This window comes from Anarrhichthys ocellatus, unplaced genomic scaffold (assembly GCF_004355925.1).
Source record: "Anarrhichthys ocellatus isolate YVR2014 unplaced genomic scaffold, GSC_Weel_1.0 scaffold155, whole genome shotgun sequence".
Lineage (NCBI taxonomy): Eukaryota > Metazoa > Chordata > Actinopteri > Perciformes > Anarhichadidae > Anarrhichthys > Anarrhichthys ocellatus.
This window is the reverse complement of record NW_022280185.1, coordinates 182935-189921: the sequence shown is the minus strand read 5'-3', so window position 1 is coordinate 189921 and position 6987 is coordinate 182935.

The window sequence follows — 6987 nt, the reverse complement described above, 5'->3', positions numbered from 1 at the left end:
GTGTGTGTGTGTGTGTGTGTGTGTGTGTGTGTGTGTGTGTGTGTGTGCTTAAAGAAGCCCATCTGTTGACTTTGGATCATTTTCATTTTTTTATTAAAATTCAGTCTAAATCACAAACCTGTCTGTCCGCTAACAAGACAGAAGCTTGAATTCTATTGGTCAGATAGAGAAAAGTGAAGGACCCAGAGAGCAGCCATGTTTTTATATCTTATGATCAATAATCAGCTCAGAGACAAACTGACTCTCTGGAGTCATTTTAAAGCACAAATCCTCCTTCTGAAGGAGCTCCTTAGCTAATAGCTAATGGCTAATTAGCTATTAGCTCGAACTGCTTGTTCAGCATCAAACCCACAGAAGACTGTTAACTTTATCTGAGCTCATTTGTCCGTGTGACTCATTCAGTTTAGTTTAGTTTAGTTTCAAGCTGTAATGATAAAATATATCAGTTTTTTGGCTTCTTATAATCTCAAACATAAAATTCTGCACCATCTAAACCAGTCAAGTGCTCATTGTGGACTCTGAAGGGGCGGGGCCTGGACATGAAGACGGAGTGAGAGCTGGTGTCCTCCGGTTGATGACTTGACAGTCTGACTGATGAGGATGGACAGCAGACACACGGACTCACGCACATGTCCGCCGGCCATCGACACATATGAACACACGTCTTTAAACACAGAACATTAACAAAAGGATGTCTGCTGGTTCTAGTTATGGTGGGTCTTTAGTGGTACTGAGATCCTTTACTGAAGTGAAAGTACCAATACTACGAGGTTAAGACATCACAAGTAAAAGTCATTCAGTCTCTTTGTGGAGGTTTTGGTTCGTTTGACTCACATGTTAAAATGAAGGACACATGTGGAGTCCTTCATCAGTCTGTCTGTAGTGAACTGGCCCTTCATCAGTCTGTGTAGTGACCTGGCCCTTCATCAGTCTGTCTGTAGTGTACTGACCATGTGTCTGTAGTGAACTGGCCCTTCATCAGTCTGTCTGTAGTGAACTGGCCCTTCATCAGTCTGTCTGTAGTGAACTGACCCTGCATCAGTCTGTCTGTAGTGAACTGACCCTTCATGGGTCTGTCTGTAGTGAACTGACCCTGCATCGGCATGTCTGTAGTGAACTGACCCTTCATAAGTCTGTCTGTAGTGAACTGACCCTTCATCAGTCTGTCTGTAGTGAACTGACCCGTCACACAGAGGTTCTGGTCCAGGAGTTCTGGTTCTGGACCTGGTAGGTCCGTCTGCTGTTGAATGGGACCAGAATAAAAGTTATATTTGTGCTCTCAGTATGGTGATGGAACCCAGACTGTGACAGGAACGTTCTCCTGAGAACAGTCCTTCAAAGAGGGGGGGTTCTGAAGAGGTTCCCAGCTTTGGTTCCTGAGGGGGGGGGGGGTTCTGAAGAGGTTCCCAGCACTGGTTTCTGACAGCTGGAAAACGTCATCATTGAACTGTTTTCAGATGTTTTCAAATGTCTCCTGCAGGTCTCCTCATCTTCCTCCTCCTTTTCCTCCTCGTCCTTGCCAGGAGGAGTTACAGCCCAGAGGGAGAACAGGGAAGCAGAAGGGGGAGAGACTTGAAAGGGGGCGGGGGGGACATAATCTGAGTGTGTATGTTACAGGGTAATTATTAGTAATTAGAATATTATTCTAATACTGTCATATAGACAGCCTCCAGTACAGCCTGATAACATGCACACGCACACGCACACACACCCAGAGGCATTGGGCTGACTGCTGCATTATTCATGTTTGCCCTGAGGCAAGTTAGCTCGCTGTGCTAACACTAATGCTGTTAGCGCCCAGTTACTGTTCCTGCTGGAGATCTGAGTTCACTCACACACAGACACACACACATACAACACACGCACACAACACACACACACTGTAACACGCACATACAGGAACACAAACTTCACATACCTTCACGAACACACAAATACAGAGTTTGATGTCCTTGAAAGTAAAGCAAGAATGTGTGTGTGTTGTGTGTGTGTGTGTCTGTGTGTGTTGGTTGTATGTTGGTTGTGTGTTGTGTGTCTGTGTGTGTTGGTTGTGTGTGTGTGTTGTGTGTGTGTGTGTGTGTGTGTGTGTTGGGTGTAGGGTGTAGTCACTATGTTGAACTTTGTCTCTAATCAGGGTTTCTTTTTATAAACTCTGAGGTCATGTTAAAGTGACGAACAGGGCCGTTTATTGGACTTGAGGACAACAGGGGCTTTGCCTGGACCTCTGTAAGGGGTACAGACCTCTGTAAGGTGGATAAAGACCTCTATAAGGGGGTACATCCCTCTATTAGGGGGTACAGACCACTGTAAGGTGGATAAAGACCTCTATAAGGGGGTACAGCCCTCTGTAAGGGGGTACAGACCTCCGTAAGGGGGTACAGCCCTCTGTAAGGTGGATACAGACCAATAAGAAGGTACAGACCTCTGTAAGGGGATACAGACCTTTGTAAGGGGGTACAGACCTTTGTAAGGGGGTACAGACCTCTGTTAGGGGCTACAGACCTCTGTAAGGGGGTACAGAGCTCCATTAGGGGATACAGACCTCGGTTAGGGGATACAGACCTCTGTTAGGGGGTACAGATCTCTATAAGGGGGTACAGACCTCTGTAAGGATTGTAGTATGCTGTTAAACCCCACACAGGTGAGATTGGAGGTGAAACGGTCAAACATAAGGAAGTCTCGTTTGAGTTTGAAGTCTTGCTGGTGTTGTTGAGTTTGAAGTCTCGTTGGTGTTGAGTTTGAAGTCTCATTGGTGTTGAGTTTGAAAGTCTCGGTGTTGTTGAGTTTGAAGTCTTGTTGGTGTTGAGTTTGAAGTCTCGTTGGTGGTGTTGAGTTTGAAGTCTTGTTGGTGGTGTTGAGTTTGAAGTCTTGTTGATGTTGTTGAGTTTGAAGTCTCGTTGATGTTGTTGAGTTTGAAGTCTCGTTGATGTTGTTGAGTTTGAAGTCTCGGTGTTGTTGAGTTTGAAGTCTCATTGGTGTTGAGTTTGAAGTCTTGTTGGTGTTGAGTTTGAAGTCTTGTTGGTGTTGAGTTTGAAGTCTTGTTGGTGTTGAGTTTGAAGTCTTGTTGGTGTTGAGTTTGAAGTCTCGTTGGTGGTGTTGAGTTTGAAGTCTCGTTGGTGGTGTTGAGTTTGAAGTCTCGTTGGTGGTGTTGAGTTTGAAATCTCGTTGGTGGTGTTGAGTTTGAAGTCTCGTTGGTGGTGTTGAGTTTGAAGTCTCGTTGGTGGTGTTGAGTTTGAAGTCTCGTTGGTGGTGTTGAGTTTGAAGTCTCGTTGGTGTTGTTGAGTTTGAAGCCTCGTTGGTGGTGTTGAGTTTGAAGTCTCGTTGGTGTGTCGTGTCGTCCGTACTTTCTTATTTTAAACCAAACCTCGATGTTAACCCTAAACTTTACTAAGTGGTGTTCATTTGAGTTCCCATCGTTAACCACTGTAACCGAGTGGTTATAGTTGTGCGACTCAGAACGTGACATCTGACTCTACCTCCCCCTGTTCACTTCCCTACATCCTTGTTTCCTGCTTCCTTCTCTACCTTTCGTTTCCTTCCTGTCTGAATATCTTCCATCCGTCACAAAAACACAGTCTGTTGTTTTCTTGCTGCCATCTTGTCTCATGCTCACTGTCATCGTGTGTGTGTATATGTGTGTCTCACCAGCTAAATGCCACCACTGACACCACAGGCCACTTCTGTCTGTCAGAGTGGGTGTGTCCACTGTCACTTTCAATCACACACACACACACACTGCCCCAGGTGCTGCTGGGAGCTGCGCGTGTCATTTCCTCTGCCTGTCCAGTCTCGTCCAATCACCTCTCAGGATCACGTTTTGCGGAGTGTTCGCATCGCCACATGCTAATGGCTAACTGTGAAGCTACTAGAACTGAACACACACACACACACACACAGAGCTGCTGGTGTTTTACAGCCGATAATAACACACATTAGATCAGCCTGGGTACACAGTGCTAATTGGTGTTTGTTTGTGTGTGTGTGTTTGTTTGTATGTATGGGGGGGTCAGTGTGTGTGACATGGAAAGACAAAGACAGGAAGGAAACGGCTGCTTCCTGAAGTCTGACGCACAATAACTCTCTTCCTCTACCTCCTCCACTCCTCCTTCTCTACCTCCTCCTCTATCTGCTCCTCTCCTCCTCTATCTGCTCCTCTCCTCCTTCTCTACCTCCTCCTCTCATCCTTCTCTATGTACTAGTAGTACTGATGTACTCTGAGGCAGTACTACTACATCTGTCTCTGTCTCTTCTTTGTGTACTTTATATGTTTATATGTTTCTTCATCTCAACTCTTTTACTGAGTTTCGTTTCTATTATTTCTTCTGATGTTCTTTTTTTCTTGATTCTGTAATATTTTTTCTCTCTCTTCATCTCATGTCCTTGTTTCCTTCTCTTATCTCCTCGTTTCCTTCTCTGTCTGAACCGTTTTCTTTCTCTTCTAGTTTTTTTTGTTTTCTAGAATCTTCTCGTTTCAGTTTGTTCTCTTGTCCTCATTCGTTGTTTCACTCTAACTCTTTCTTGTACCGATTGGTTCTTCTTCAGACATGTTTGTAGTTTTTCTGACGCTTGTGTGAAACGTAGTTCTTCTGTGTTATCAGTGCAGCTTCATATGTTTAATCAGAGTGTTTGTAGCGTCATTAACATTCTGATGCTCACTCAGCGTCGGTCCTGCTGAACAATAAGAGTCTGTCTGAGAGAGAGTCTTTATATACATCACCAGGTCCTCTTACATCATCATCTTATAGTCTATTAATATCTATTATCATCTATTATCATCATTTTATACAGTCTATTAATATCTATTATCATCTATTATCCTCTTATATAGTCTAATATCATCTATTGTCATCTTACATCATCATCTTATAGTCTATTAATATCTATTATCATCTATTATCCTCTATTATCCTCTTATATATTCTATTATCTATTATCATCTTACAGCATCATCTTATACAGTCTATTAATATCTATTATCTATTATCATCATCTTATACAGTCTACTATCATCTATTATCATCTTACATCATCATCTTATACAGTCTATTAATATCTATTATCATCTATTATCATCATCTTATAGTCTATTATCATCTATTATCATCATCTTATAGTCTATTATCATCATATTATAGTCTATTATCATCTATTATCATCATCTTATACAGTCTATTATCATCTATTATCATCTATTATCATCATCTTATACAGTCTATTATCATCTATTATCATCTATTATCATCTATTATCCTCTATCAACTTATTTCCTCACATAGTATTTATTGTAGACCATCTCATATTAATCTCTGGCTCATTCTGATTGGCTACAGGATGTCCAATAATAACTGTAATAATAACTGTAATAATAAATGTAATAATAACTGGGTCCTCCAGCTTCTTGTGTGTTCAATGAAACAGGAAGTGATGTGAGGGCAGTGACTCCTCCCACAATAGTTTTACTGACCTCATTCAGAGACGATGTGATTTAATTTGTAGGACATCATTAAAGTAAAATAAAGACTCATTCCATCCAAAATGGCCGACTTTAAAAACAACCAATACCTTTATTAAAACCAGAGCCGTTAGTTTAATCACTTAGTCCATTATCAATTAGTAAATACGAAAATTAATGAATTGTTTTTGATAATTTAATAAAATAAATATCTTCTTAGATTTGAAGGTTTTTTTAATCAAACTCGATTCTAAACTGAATATTTTCACTTTGGACTGTTGGTTGATTCAAAGAAGACTTTTTATTAATATTACTTCAGTCAATGTCATTGCAATAATATTTCATATTACTGCAATGGTATTTGACTTTATTGCAGTAGTATTTTGACTTTAATGCAGTAGTATTTTGACTTTATTGCAGTAGTATTTTGACTTTAATGCAACAGTAATTGAATGTTATGGAGCCTTTTTCTTTTACAGTATTTCAGTAGTATTATTCATGTACATGTACAAACTATCGTATATATTTCACTTTCTGTTCACAGTAGAAATACACAAAGTGATGCTGTCATCGCTCAGCTGATCCGTGAACAGTTCTTAAAGCCTCCTGATTCAACACAAAGTACTCAAAGTACACACAGTACTCAGAGTTAAGCTTCAGAGAGATAGCAGCAGGAGGAAGAACGGGTACTTGCAGAGAAAACCACAGAAGAAGAGACGAATGATTTTCCTAATCAGGACCAGATGGTTTCATTCAGCCGAACGTACTTCAGAGAGAGAGAGAGATGAAAAGAGAGGAAGAGTTAGTGAAGAAGACACGAACGTGTGTGTGTGCACGTGTGAGTGTGTGTAAGTGTGTGTGTATGTTTGTGAGAGAGAGAGAGTGTGTGTGTGAGTGTGTGTGTGTGTGTAGGTGTGTGAGTGTGAGTGTGTATACGTGTGTGTGTGTGTGTGAGTGTATGTGTGTGTGTGAGTGTGTACGTGTGTGTGTGTGTGTGTGTGTGTGTGTTTGGCTGTTAATAGATTACAGTGTAATAGGGATTGGCAGCAGCAGGGGTCTAATCCGGCCCACCAGCAGATCAGCTAAATGTTATCAGATCTCTACGGACTCTAATAGAGACTCAGAGACTTAACTTTTTTCACTCGTCATCTTGGACTGTTTCCTTTATTTACTCTCCTGTGTTCACCAGCAACTCAGATTTAGAAAATATTATGCAGATAAAAACGTTAAAACACATTTAAAATGCAGTCAAGGCTATCTGTCACCACCTAGTGGGAGTCCGCAGGACCAGGGTCCAGATAAAACCAGGATCCATGGAAACCTGTGAGGAGAGAAAACACAAAGACTCAGCCAGCCCTAACTATAAACCTGAACCAGCCCTAACTATAAACCTGAGCCAACCCTAACTATAAACCTGAACCAGCCCTAACTATAAACCTGAGCCAACCCTAACTATATACCTGAACCAGCCCTAACTATATACCTGAACCAGCCCTAACTATAAACCTGAGCCAGCCCTAACTATAAACCTGAGC